The sequence below is a fragment of the Dipodomys spectabilis genome, unplaced genomic scaffold (assembly GCF_019054845.1).
Source record: "Dipodomys spectabilis isolate Male_0828 unplaced genomic scaffold, ASM1905484v1 ptg000119l, whole genome shotgun sequence".
In the NCBI taxonomy this organism is placed as follows: Eukaryota; Metazoa; Chordata; class Mammalia; order Rodentia; family Heteromyidae; genus Dipodomys; species Dipodomys spectabilis.
In genome coordinates, this window is record NW_024870796.1 from 871,776 (window position 1) to 886,279 (window position 14,504).

The 14,504-nt window shown below is 44.5% G+C and overlaps 1 protein-coding gene across 7 annotated transcripts in view; it reads right to left on the reverse strand.

Annotated features, from left to right (window-relative positions):
• The window catches only part of Canx (calnexin), a 48,781-nt gene that overhangs the window by 22,938 nt on the left and 11,339 nt on the right, over positions 1 to 14,504 (reverse strand). The window contains exon 1 of one of the 7 annotated variants that reach the window (XM_042688976.1): positions 10,189 to 10,205. The exons of 1 other annotated variant lie outside the window; for it this stretch is intronic. The gene's annotated coding sequence lies outside the window, so the exon portion shown is untranslated. Of the gene's footprint in view, positions 1 to 8,682; positions 8,824 to 9,552; positions 9,571 to 9,911; positions 10,092 to 10,188; positions 10,206 to 14,504 lie in introns of those variants that run through there. 5 more of the 7 variants (XM_042688970.1, XM_042688977.1, XM_042688975.1 and 2 more) reach the window with 5 other exon arrangements.

Here is a 14,504-nt window from a genome sequence, read left to right on the forward strand (position 1 = left end):
GACGCTTTGGCTCAGGTGTAGAGTGCTAGCCTTGAGCAAATGAAGTTCAGGGACAGTGCCCAGGCCCTGAGTTCAAGCCCCAGGACTGCCCCTCCACCCCTGCCAAAAAAAAAAAAAAAAAAAAAAGTTAAACTATCATGCCTCCTTTGCCCTAAATAATTCTACAGCTGAAAAACCATGTAGTAGTCTGTCTCTCTCTTGCATTCTCTCTCTTGCATTCTCTCTCTCTCTGTCAGCCCTGGGGCTTGAACTCAGGGCCTGTCTCTGAGCTTCTTTTGCTCAAGACTACCACTTGAGCCACAGCACCACTTCTAGTTTTTTCTGTTTATGCAGCACTGAGGAACTGAACCCAACGCTTCATGCATGCTAGGCAAGTACTCTACCACTAAGCCACCTTCCCAGCCTTCTCTCTTCTTTTTCAGGAAAAATTATAGTACAAAACTTGCCTAAATGAGTCAAGGTTGCCGACTGCCCAGTGTACCTTTCTTGCTAATTCTATACTTTTGTCTTAAAGATACAGAATAACTTTTTACAATGTTCAGGTTTCCAAGAAATCACCTTAAAACCCTCATATTTTTCCTAAATGCCCTACAATTCGTTTGTACTTCACAGTTTGTGCACACTTCTAACCTATCTGAATGCCAGTTTTATAACTTCCCTGTTTTTTGTCAGTCGTGGGGCTTGAACTGTGGGCCTGGGCGCTGTCCCTCAGCTCTTCAACTTAAGGCTAGCACTCTACCACTTGAGCCACAGAGCCTCTTCCGGCTTTACCTGTGGTGCTGAGGAATTGAACCCAGGGCCTCATGCAGGCAAGGCAAGCACTCTACTACTGAGCCACCTTCCCAGCCCTTGTTTTTCTACCGCCACTTTCTCTTGGAACACTTCAATTACTATTTTTCATTTTGCTTTTCTACTTTTGCAGTGCTGGAGATGAAGCCAAGGCTTTATGCATGCCTGCTAGGCAAGTGCTCTCCCACTGAACTTACATGTAGCCCTGGCCTCATTTACACCTGCTCCCCTTTAAGCGCAACAACTGCCCCCCCTATGAATCAGGATCCCCATTGAAAGCATGCACATTTTTTCCGTGTAAGTTTGTTCCTTCTAACTCTCTGCAGCAGTATCCCTTGGAACTAGGATGAATGTATGCAAGCACATCAGGGGGCTATAAAACTCATAACTAGGCTACCAAAATTACAAGTGCTACACACTCAGCTGTCTCATTTGTGTTCATTTAAAATTTCTATCTTGGGCTGGGAAGGTGGCTCAGTGATAGAGCGCTTGCCTTGCATGCCTGAGGCCCTGGGTTCGATTCCTCAGCACCACATAAGCAAAAAGAAAAAAAAAGAAAGAAAAAAGCCGGAAGTGGCGCTGCGGCTCAAGTGGTAGAGCGCTAGCCTTGAGCTGAAGAGCTGAGGGACAGCACCCAGGCCCAGAGTTCAGGCCCCACGACCGGACCCCCCCCCCAAAATAATAATAATAAAATAAAATTTCTATCTTGTGAAATTATAAATTACTACAGGCATGGAACTTCAGAAGAGCCAGCAATTTAAAAAAAAAAAATCAAACCCCTAACATAAAAATTTAATACGATTCTGAAGTGAACAACTTCTCTATAGCCTTGATATACACATATATTTTATGTGGTATAGTTTTGACTTATTCATTCCTTAATGTGAGCCACCAGCACCCGGCTTTAGTCTTTTTTTTTTTTGCTCAAAGCTAGCACTTGGGCCAGAGCTCCATGTACATCTTTTTAGTGGTTAATTGAGATAAGAGTCTCACAGACTTTCTTGCCCAGGCTGCCTTTGAATCATAATCCCCAGATCTTATTATCCTCCAGAATCTGGTCTTAAGGAGTTTTACCTAGACAAGATGGTCCTAAGTCTAGAAATGAAAAAAATATAAATACAGTGAAGGTAATCTTAATTATTTTATGCTTGTGGTTACCAAAATTACAAGTGTAACACAACTACAATGCAAAAGTTTATGAATAACCTGTAGTGACAGTTCTAACCAAGAGATATTTTCAGTTAATAACAAGAAACTCACATTACTATCATTTGTCTATCTCACTTGCAAAAATGCACACAAGCTGGTATTACTTAAGACTCATGGTAATATTGTCCTATAAAAACATGCCAAATTGGGCTGGGAAGATGGCTCAGTGGTAGAGCGCTTGCCTTGCATGCATGAGGCCCTGGGTTCAATTCCCCAGCACCACATAAACAAAAAGGAAAAAAGCCGGAAATGGCGGTGGCTCAAGTGGTAGAGCACTAGCTCTTGAGCTGAAGAGCTAAGGGACAGTGCCCAGGCCCAGAGTTCAGGCCCATGACCGGACCCTTCCCCCCAAAAAATAAATAAATAAAATAAAAATATGCCAAACAATGCCACAAAAAAGATGAAATCCAAAAATTAATTACTGTCATAAAATTTCTTAGAACTATCGAACATAAAAACTGATAAAGGGCCAGGTGCTGGTGGCTCACGCCTATAATCCTAGCTACTCAGGAGGCTGAGATCTAAGGATTGTGGTTCAAAGCCAGCTCCAGGCAGCACAGTCCTTGAAACTCTTATTTCCAATTAACCACCAGAAAATCGAAAGTGGCGCTGTGGCTCAAGTAGTACAGTGCTTGCCTTGCGCTGAAGAGCTCAGGGACAGTACCCAGGCCCAGAGTTCAAGCCTCACAACTGACAAAAAAAAAATCTGATAAAAGGGCTGGGAATCTGGAAACAAACAAACAAACAAAAAAAAAAAAACAACAACTGATAAAAGGTCTGGGAATGTGGCTTAGTGGTAGAGTGCTCGTCTAGTATGCATGAAACCCTGGGATCAATTCCTCAGTAACACATAAACAGAAAAAGCCAGAAGTAGCACTGTGGCTCAAATGGTAGAGTGCTAGTCTTGAGAAAAAGATGCTCAGGGACAGTGCCCAGACCTGAGTTCAAGCACCAGGACTGACAAAAAAAAATCTAAATCAGATTGTATAAATTCAAGTACTACTTCTGGCATTATAGTTCTATCACCCATGGGAAGCTGAGTGGTGGTACCAGAGACTTCTGCACTATTTTGCCACTTTTAATTTTTTTCTTTGTTTTTCTTTTTTGGTGCCAATCCTGGAGCCATAGCTCTTTTCTGGCTTTCCTGGTAGTTAACTGGAGATGAGACTCTCATGGATTTTCCTGCCAGGGATGGCTTGGAAACTTGATCCGCAGCTATCAGCCTCCTTGAGTAGCTAGGATTACAGAAACAAGCCACTAGTGCCCAGCCTAATCCACCTCTTAACTTCTAGAAATGTCAATTATCTTGGATTCTAGAAATGTTCATTTTTTTTAAGCAGTAAGGATCAAAAACAAGACTTTATACATGTTAAATAACAAGTGGTCTATTGCTGAACTGTAACCCCAGGTCTTGAGTCTTCTTTCCTTTTTTTTTTTTTTTTTTGTGAGTCATTTTTTTTTTTTTGTGTGTGAGTCATGAAGCTTGAACTCTGGGCCTGGCACTGTCCCTGAACTCTTCAGCTCTAGGCTAGCACTCTACCACTTAAGCCAGAGTGCCACTTCTGGTTTTCTGGCCATTAACTGGAGATAAAGACTTTTGGATAAAGACTTTTTGGATACTTTCCTGTCCAGGCTGGCTTTGAACCATGATCCCTAGATCTCAGCCTCCTAAATAGCTAGGATTCCAATTTCTCCTACTCCTGTAAGGTCTTGGTTAGCTTGATTCCTCTAAGGTTTCCTTATTTTATAGATGGACTACTTACTATTAGTTCAACAGTTTACTCAAACACAATTTATATAACCAAGTGAGAACTGTTCTGATGTTGGGATAGATCCCAAGACCTAGCACATGCTTAACAAGCACTTTACCACTGAACAACACATCCAGCCCAGATGACTAACTTTTAAATTCTCATATTTAACCCAACGATCTAATCTGCATGGATATAACATGTTGAACTACTTTACATAACAAGAAAAACTTACTTTTGGGGCTGGGAAGGTGGCTCAGTGGTAGAGAGCTTGCCTTGCATGCCTGAGACCCTGGGTTCGATTCCTCACCACCGCATAAGCAAAAAGAAAAAAGCCAGAAGTGGTGCTATGGCTCAAGTGGTAGAGCACTAGCCTTGAGCTGAAGAGCTGAGGGACAGCGACCAGGCCTAGAGTTCAGGCCCCATGACTGGACCCCCCCCTCCAAAAAAAAACTTACTTTCCTCAAACTACATTTCATGATTTCTCCTTTGGAAAACTCAATGTAGAGCTGTCAATTTTTTTCCTATCTACCACCAATTACTTCTATGAATTCTAAATTTAAAAGACAGACTGTATTGTTTTACTAATAATACACACAAGACTTTCAATAATTATGAATATATCCCCTCTTTCTATTGTAATGCTAGACATCAAACCCAAGTTTTTAAACAAGCCAAGCAAGCTCAGTACTTCTGAGCTACAACTCTAACCCTAAATAACCTATTTTTCTTGTTTTGTTTATTTTGACAGGGAATCACTATGTAACCCAGGTTGGAGTTAGAATTCAAAATCCTCATGCCTGATCATCCTGAGTGCTAGAAGTATAAAGTTCAGGCCCAACTAGTTATTTTATTATGTATTATTTGGACCTGTTGCTTGCCAAGCAGGTGCTCTGCTCTTACTTCTGAGTGGTATCTCCAGCCCTGATTTTTGTTGGATTTTAAAATAAGAGAGAATCCACTTATGTTAAGCTTCAATATAGCTAGGATAACAAAGCATAAGGTTCTTATGAACTTCTCTCCCTTGGTTGGCCTCAAACCCAATCCCCCCAGTCTTAGCTTCCCAAATAGGATTAGAGGTATGGGCCTCTGACACCCAAATATTGTTTTTTTTTTGGGTCCGGTCATGGGGCCTGAACTCTGGGCCTGGGTGCTGTTCCTCAGCTCTTCAGCTCAAGGCTAGCGCTCTACCACTTGAGCCACAGCGCCACTTCCGGCTTTTTTCTTTTTGCTTATGTGGTGCTGAGGAATCGAACCCAGGGCCTCAGGCATGCAAGGCAAGCGCTCTACCACTGAGCCACCTTCCCAGCCCCCAAATATTGTTTTTAACAGAAGCAAATATACTCTGAAAAGTAGTTCAGAAAATCCAGACAACTATTTAGATAAACTTTAGAAATTGGTAAACACTAAAGAATTATGACGTGACAAAACTCAAAGGCATACTGGGAATGTGGCTTTGTGGTAGAGTGCTTGCCTAGCATACACAAAGTCCTGAGTTCATTCCTCAGTACCACAGAAGCAGAAAAAGCCGAAAGGAGGGTGCTGTGGCTCAAGTGGTAGAGCACTAGGCCTTGAGCAAAAGAAATTCAGGGACAGAGCCCAGACCCTGAGTTCAAGTCCCAAGACCAGCAAAAAACAAAACAAACAAACCAACAAAAAAAAACCCACCTCTCAAAGGCAAAACTTTATATAACCCCAATAAGGGTCTGCTCACACATAAATAGGGGCTCCTCAAGGTATTTTCAAGTAAGGCCTTTTTATCTCTGAAGTAGACTAGAAAATCCTTTCTCTTCTTAGATTGCTGAGTTTATCATCAAAGGGTGATTATTTTCTGTGCCTACTGAGATCATCATGTAGTTATATCCTTTATTAATGTAACTTACATTTTTTTGTTTAGTGTTTTGTTTTTGTTTTTTTTTGGTCGGTCCTGGGGCTTGAACTCGGCCTGAGCGTTGTCCCTCAGCTCTGCTACAGTGCCACTTCTGTAACTTACATTTTTTAAAACGCAGAACCATCCTTGGATTCCAGGAATAAATTCCACTTAATCATAGTTATTGTTTCTCAGTGTTTTGGCTATGATTATTGAACCACAATTCCTCTTTCTAATATCATAAACTTTAAAGGAATTAAACATGTCTTGCTTTAAGAGATAAATCTTAGAAAGAAAACTTAGAAGCTAGTTGCCCACAGATAATTCTACTAAGCATTTAGGAAAGAAGCAACAAACCTTCACAAACTACTGGAAAAATCAATAGAGGAAGAGGGTGATTTTTTTTTTTATCTGAACCTATAAGGTAGAATTAGCTCAATAACAAGAGCAAAACTACAATTAATGAAAACAGCTAGGCACTGGCATGTGCAGGTCCTAACTACTTAGGAAGCTGACATTGGGAATTGTGGTTCAAAACCAGCCCAGGCAGGAAAGTACATGAGGCTTAGCTTCCAATTAACTACCAGAATGAAACAGAAATGGAGAGGTAGCTCAAAGTGGTAGAGAGCTATCCTTGAATATAAAAGCTCAGAAAAGTGCCCAGACCTCAAGTTCAAATCCCAGACTGGCATAAAAAGGAAAAAGAAAACCATAGACTTGATTCTGAAAGTTGGTTAACATTTTTTAAGAAAAAAATTTTTAATTGTTTTTTGTAATAAGTTTTTTATTGTGAAAAATACAGAGGGATTACAATGACATGAGCAAGGTAATGAGTCTATTTCTTATCAAGCATTGTTGCCTCCCTTGTTTTTCCCCTACCATCCCTTCCCTCCCATCTCCACAACTACACTCCCCCTCTTTAATTTTTATTATAAAGGTGATGTTACAGAGAAGCTAGTTATTGTTCTTTTTTTTTCTCTCTCTGTGTATACATATATATATATGTATATATATAAACAACTTAAAATATAGTGTCTGCTGTGAATGGCTCATGCCTGTAACCTATAAACATTATAATTAATTTCTCCAGGCTGGGATATATCTCAGTGGCAAAGTGCTTTCCTAGCAGGTGCAACATTCCAAGTTCAATGCCCACAACCACAATAATAATAAAAATAACAAATTTTCCATAGCACTGTTTTCCTATTAACAATTAAGTTTAAGATGTGACTACTCTAAGCTGGGGGCGTGGCTCAAATGGTAGAGCAAGCATGAGGCAGAGTTCAAACCCAGTACTACAAATAGAAAACAATGTGAATACTCAAAATACTGAAGATTCTCTCAATTCCTTTTTAAAAATAATTTTGAGGGCTGGGAATACGGCTTAGTGGTAGAGTCTGGCCTAGCAAACATGAGTCCCTGGGTTCAATTCCTCAGTGCCACATACACAGAAAAAGCCAGAAGTGGCACTGTGGCTCAAGTGGTAGAGTGCTAGTCAAGTGCTAGTGCTAGCAAAAGCAGCTCAGGGACAGTGCCCAGGCCCTGAGTCCAAGCCCCAGGCCTGGCAAAATAATAATAATTATTATTATTACTACTTTTTATTTTATAGTTCAGTTAAGCTTAACACTTGTTGCCATAACAAAGCATTCAAGCAGCACTTTCCCAACAAGTTGTTTGTGTGTGTGTGTGTGTGTGTGTTTTTCCAGGCAGGAAAAGAAGTTTATTTATCGCACTGCTGCCCCTGCCCTGCAAGGTGGAGAGGTGTAGCTGAAAAGAAAAGGAAGGGCTCCCAACAAGTCTTATAGAAAGTTGTATAGGTTACCACTATGCTTGGGGACTTACTTGTAGTGTGCTAGTCCTGGGGCTTGAATTCAGGTCCTGTATGCTGTCCCTAAGGTTTTTGTTTTGTTTTTAAGGCCAGCACTCTACTACTTAAGCCACAGTTCCAATTCTGTCTTTTTTTTTTTTGGTGGTTAGTTGGGAGATAACAATCTCAAAGACTTTCTTGCCCTGGCTGGCTTTGAACCATGATCCTCAGATCTCAGTTTCCTGAGTAGCTAGGATTACAGGCATGAGCCACTAGTTTTCAGCAAGCACTTTTATTTTCCAAGTTACTCTGAACTACCAATTGTATTTTCCCAGCTCATTACACTCTTCAAAGCAGTTTCATATTCACCACCTTATCTGCCCCTCCCAATTCTCCGTAAAGGTGAAACAAATGGAGACTTTGCTTTTTTTTTTTTTGGTTGTGGGGCCTGAACTCTGGGCCTGGGCCCTGTCCCTCAGCTCCTCAGCTCCTCAGCTCAAGGCTAGCACTCTACCACTTGAGACACAGCACCACTTTCAGCTTTTTCTGCTTATGTGGTGCTGAGGAATCGAACCAAGGGCCTCATGCATGCAAGGCAAGCATTCTGCCACTGAGCCACCTTCCCAGCCCCTTTCGCTCCATTTTTAAAGACATTGAGAACCATCTAGTCCACTTATAAACTAGTTAACCAGTAGTGGGCTTATAATTACAGTCCCAGAAACCTGCATCCATGCTTACCAATTCCCAGAAGCTATCTTGCAGGGCAAAATGAACTCTGTATTAAAAGGATGCATCAGGGTCATTGCCAAAACTGGCAAACAACTCCTGTCAAAATATCAAACCTATGGTCCTTGGAAGATAATGAACTAAGTGAACTGTTTAGTTAAGATAGTAAGAACACTGACACCCACTTTCAGACGGTCAGAGAACTTCTGTTATGTGACTTTCACTGCAATACACAGTGAACTGGAGCCTTCTCTTGATCCATTACCTGCCTTGTTTGTGCAACCTGGATGGTGCAAAGGAGAACTTCCACACACGATCTTTTACTTCTGCTGTGAGATTAATGAAAGCAAATTTACAACAGGAAATTGATTCTACTAATGACCCTTAAAGTTGCTGGAAGAAGATGGATATTAAGACACAGAAGGATTTTAAAAGTCTATACAAATTTTCCTTTGTAAAAAACAGTATTAAAAAAACACAAACAAAATCCAGAACCTTCCATTTCCTAAACTAGAGGTAAAAAGACTTAACTGTGGTTCACCTTTGTCCTCTGAAGCTTTTAATATTCGGCTCAGTTTAACTTCCCACAACTACCAATCACAGAGTCATGCCCAGCAGTTTATACACAATAAGGTCCAGTTCCTTCTTCCATCATAAATGTAATTTCAGGCCTGGAATACAGGACTTAACTAACTCAAAGACTAAGGTATCAGTGCTGTGGACCAAGGCATTCAGACCACAATAATTCGGGGCAATTATTACTTATCTAGCATTTACTTTAGGTATCAGACTCTTTTATCTTATTTTACACATCTCAACATTTTAATCCTTCAAAGTATACCAAGTATCATTACATCTACTATCTAAGCACAAAAGGTGAAAAAATGGCCCAAGTTAACATAGCAACCAAAGGGTAGATGAAACACTTGAACCCGGGCCTTCATCTTCACCATCCAAACTGCCTAGCAGCCCATTATAACCCCAATGTGACCATTAGACTACCTGCATGACCTTGGGCCAGGCATTTCATACCTCTAGGCCTCAGTTTCCTTCACGGTTATAAGTGAGGTACATTAGACAAGCTTTTGGTCGTTTTCTTGCTTTTGAAGATCCGGAGAATCTCCGACTGGATTATTACCGACCCCCAACACACACATCGGGTGCTACAATCGGTAAGACTGAAGTTTTCCAAGCACTGAATGTTCTAGTACATTCTCCTTCTAGTAGAGGGTGTTAGGGTCCAGTTTCCGTTTCGAGGGGCTTAGTTTTCAAGCTCTGTATCTGGAAAGCTAATCCTATATATAGGTAATCTGTTGGTTCGATTCACCATTCCCTACTACTGGGGATCCCCACTAGGCCCGATCCCCGCTCCACATCCCCAAAGGGTTAATTCAGCCCACCTCAGGGTGGCCCGGGCGGCCAGGCCCAGGCCTAAGAAGCCCGAAGAGCGAAGCCACAAGAACGTGTTCGCGTCCTCGGAGGTCAAGGGAGGCCCCAGGACACCTGCCACGCCTCCCGACCCCGGCGGCGCGGCCTGGGCCGGGCTCCCCAGGCCAAGCTGCCCGAATTCCGCCTCTCCCATCACCGCGGGCGCGTCGGCCTGGGCCCGAGCCTCGGAAAAGCCAGCGCCACCCCGCGAAGACCCCGACCACGCCCGACCCCCTCGGCCGCCGTGAGGCGTTCGCACGCCCTCCCCCACCCCCCACCGCCGCCGCGGTCCTCACAGGCCCGAGCACCCGTGCGAAACCTCCCACCTCACCTCAGGCTAACCGGAGACCACAGGCGGTGTCCGCGCTCCTTCCACCCGCACACCTGGCCGCGCGCTGCAGAGGAGACAGAGGCGGAGGCGGCCCGACCGTCACGTGCCGCAGATCCAAAAGGCCTCGGCTACCGCCGCCGCGCGAGCGAGCCCCACCGCACGAAGCCCAGCCCTGCGTCCGCCCCTCTCTCCTGAGTAGATACGACGAGCGCCAAGTCCCGCCCACCTGCGTAGGACCCGAGATTCGGTTGGCCGGTGAGGCTATCGCTCTATATACCTTCCCATACGCCCCCTAGGGCTATTCTTCGTGGAGCGTGGGGATTGGTCGAGAGTGAGGCAGGAAGTGGCTGTTGGTTGGGCTGAAGGCAAGGTGGGGAGGGACGCAATCGGGTGGGCGCGCGCGTCCGGGGGCGGGGCAGGGCGGGGCGGGGTGGGCTCGCCCGCGTTCTCGCTCTTAGTTGCCCCGTGGCCTCAGTGGGCGCCTCGCCCAGCGCCGCGAGCCCCACCTTCCGTGCCCATCCAGATGTGTGAAGCTGGCCCTGGCTTCTGCTGCCCCTCGCTGGATGGGTGCGCCAGGCCGATTATCAGCGAGGGTCGCGTACTAGAGTAGCGAGCGCGGGCCCCGGGTCGGTCCCTGAAGGATCCCCCGCCGTGCTCGGCTGGGACTGCGCCAGCGCTTTGAAAGCAGGCGCCATCCTTCCTGCAGAGTCACGGCTCTGGCCCCGAAGCCTGCAGCCTCTTCTCTGCCTCACGTAAAACTCGAGCTAGAAAGGGATAACCTTAGGTTTGACTTCACTAAGATTGGACGTGCCCTGCTGGCAGGGCTGAGAGAAAAGAACGAGGCGGAGGGACGACTCACCGTCGAGCCGCCATTTTTATAACCGTTGTCAATCTACTGAAAACCGCAGAAAAGGGAAGTGGCCCAGGGTCTGGACGTCCGAGTCTCCCCGCCATTTGCGACTCAGAGCTTTGCATGCTAGAGAAAGACTAGAATTAGTGGGTGTAGTGTCTACGACTACAGCCAGCTACCTCTATTCTTGCCTGCCACTTGGAAGGAGAAAAAGGGAGTAAAGAAAGGTTTGATGTTTGAGTTTAGTGACCTCCAACTACACCAGAAGAGTCTTTGCTTTCCTTATCTCCATTTTTCTAGGAAAGTGAAAAAGCAAAGGAGAACACAAAGCCAGTTCTGGTTGCAATTACTCAGGAGGCCGAGGTAGACAAATTTTTATTTTATTTTTGCCAGTCCTGGGGCTTGAACTCAGGGCCTGGGTGCTGTCCCTCAGCTTTTGTGCTCAAGGCTCGTGCTTTACCATGTTAGTCTCAGCTCCACTTCTGATTTTCTGGTGGTTAATTGGAGCCAAGCGTCTCACATACTTTCCTTCCCCGGGCGGGCGGGCTTCCCACCACCACCCTCACATCTCAGCCTCCTGAATAGCTAGGATTACAAGTGTGAGCTACCAGCGCTCAGTATCTTTGGGTTCTTCAACATCTCAATATACTTAAACGTTAGTTTCAGTGGATTTTGTTCCTTATAACCAAAAACAGCACCCAACTGAAAAGCAAAGAAGCCAGGGAAATTTTCATAGTAAAGCTAATATGCTAATAAAGTTTTTTTTGTGTGTGTGTGTTTTGTCAGTCATGGGGGTTTGAACTCTGGGCCTGGGTACTTTTTGCTCAAGGCTAGCACTCTACAACGTGAGCCACAGTTCCACTTCGAGCTTTTTTAGTGGTTTAGTGGAGGTAAGAGTCTCACAGACTTTTTCTGCCAGTGCTGGCTTCAAACTGGGATCCTCAAATCTCAGCCTTCTGAGCCTAGGATTACAAATATGATCCACCAGAACCTGGCCCAACACACTTTGCACCTGGTTGTTCCCAAACACAACACCGATTTTACATGTGCTGTTCCCTTCTCTCATCTAAAGAAGCCATCCTCCAACTCTCCACTCTCCTTTTGCCTTCCATTCTAGATGGAATTAGTTCTTCCCTCACATCCCCACTAAATTCTCTTCAGTTTCGCCATCTTTTAGCATTTAGATTTGCTGGAGTAACTTGCTCATATACTCTTCCTTTATGTACATTTAAAGTTTTTTAATTGGAACAAGTGACTTCCAGAACTATATTTTTTTGTCTGTTGAGGGACTTGAACTCAGGCTTGTGCCATCCTAAACTGGGAATTACAATGGAAGCTGTACTTTCCTTTCAGGGCTACCTGACCCCCACTTCTTCCCTTCCCTCCTTCTTTAGGCACTTCAATCCACTTTTGATTTTCAGTGCTGGGGGTGGATGGGACCTTGTACCTGCTAGGCAAGCAGTCTGCCACTGAGCCATGCCTTCAGCCCCAGCCTTCATTATCCTATATGGTCTAGTGTGCCTGTCAGCTCTCCTTTTGTATGCTGGCTCCTCAAGCCCAGGACTAACTAAACTCTTTTTTTCTTGGTCAGTTGTGGGGCTTGAACTATGGGTCTGGGCACTGTCCCTCAGCTCTTCAGCTCAAGGCAAGTGCTCACCACTTGAGCCACAGCACCATTCCCGGTTTTCTGGTGGTTAATTGGAAATAAGAGTCTCCCGGACTTTCCTGCCTAGGCTGGCTTTGAATCTTGGTCCGCAGATCTTGGCCTCCTGAGTAACTAGCATTACAGGTGTTAGCCACCAGCGCCCGGCTCCTTTTTTTTTAAATTATTGTTATTATAAAAGTGATGTCCAGCCACACACTGTACAGGCTCATGTCTATAATTCTAGCTACTCAAGAGGCTGAGATCTGCAGACTGAGGTTCAAAGTCACACCAGGCAGGAAAGTCCGGGAGACTTTTTTTTTTTTTTTTGGTCGGTCGTGGGGCTTGAACTCTGGGCCTGGGCGCTGTCCCTCAGCTCTTCAGCTCAAGGCGAGCACTCTACCACTTGAGCTACAGCGCCACTTCCAGTTTTCTGGTGGTTTATTGGAGATAAGAGTCTCACGGTCTCTCCTGCCCGGGCTGGCTTTGAACCGCGATCCTCAGATCTCAGCCTCCTGAGTAGCTAGGATTACAGGCGTGAGCCACCAGCGCCCGGCTTCCAGGAGACTTTTATCTCCAATAAACCACCAGAAAACCAGAAGTGGCTCTATGGCTCAAGTGGTAGCATGGTAGCCTTGAACTGAAGAGCTGAGAGACAGTGCCCAGGCCCAGAATTCAGGCCCCATGACCGACCAAAAAAAGAAAAAGAAAAAAGGTGATGTACAGAGGAGTTACAGTTACATAAGTCAGGTTATGTACACCTTTCTTTCCTTTCTTTTTGTTGTTGTTGTTGGTGGTGGTGGTCATGGGGCATGAACTGTGGACCTGGGCACTGTCCCTTAGCTCTTCAGCTCAAGGCTAGCACTCTACCATTTGAGCTACAGCACCACTTCTGGCTTTTTCTTCTTATGTGGTGCTGAGGAATTGAACCCAGGGCCTCATGCATGCAAGGCAAGCGCTCTACCACTAAACCACCTTCCCAGCCTTTTTTTTTTTCCTTTTGTTGGTCTTGGGTTTTCTGGTGGTTTACTAGAGAGAAAGAGTCTCCCAGACTTTCCTGTCCAGGCTGGCTTTGAACTGTGATCCTCCTGAGTAGCTAGGATCATAGGCGTGAGCCACTAGCACCAAGCTGGACACATTTCTTTTTGGACAATGTTACTCCTTCACTCCTCCTCCCCATTTTCCCCCTCTGGAAGTCCTTTTTTAAAATGTATTTTATTCATTTTAAAGTCACAAACACCTTTTAATCTTTTTTTTTTTTTTTGGTCCGGTCTTGGGGCCTGAACTCTGGGCCTGGGCGCTGTCCCTCAGCTCTTTAGCTCAAGGCTAGCGCTCTACCACTTGAGCCACAGCGCCACTTCCGGCTTTTTGCTTTTTGCTTATGTGGTGCTGAGGAATCGAACCCAGGGCCTCGAGCATGCAAGGCAAGTGCTCTACCACTGAGCCACCTTCCCAACCCCACCTTTTAATTTTCACAATGACAGTCATCATTTTAATCTACATTGCTTATGAATTCTATGACCTTTCACAATTAAACAAGTCTTTTACAAGTTGGGTGATATGTACATTTCTTACCTTTTGCTTAGTATCAGCTGTTCCCTCTTTCTCTCTCATTCCCTCTCTCCCATCACTGCAACTGGGCTTTTCTATGTACTTGAGACTAATGTGTTTGAGGAAAGTTTGAGTTCTGGAGTTCAGGAATGGAATACATTCAAATGTATTAAGCAATCTATCCATGTTGTGCTGTTGAGTGCCATAACTGAACTAAGAAACATAGTCATGCATGTCTTTCTATAATGTCAGAATTTATTGAGCAGCAGTAAATTCACAGTAGCAGTGACAATTTTGCTGGTGTTAATTCACAAAGTTCTACTAATTTCACTCAGTCCTAAGCCTATTAGCAAATTGGTTTTTATTCTAATCTTAATAATATTAACTCATATCACACATTTCACTTCATAATGACTTACAGGAGAATGGCTAATGAAAGGTTAAAGTTGCTCTAGGGCTCAAAGGTGCCTTGCTGAAGGCAAGTACAGAGCAGATACAAATGAAAAGAGCATCACTGCAGGTGGTTAGATATTAACCCAGTCCCAGAGCC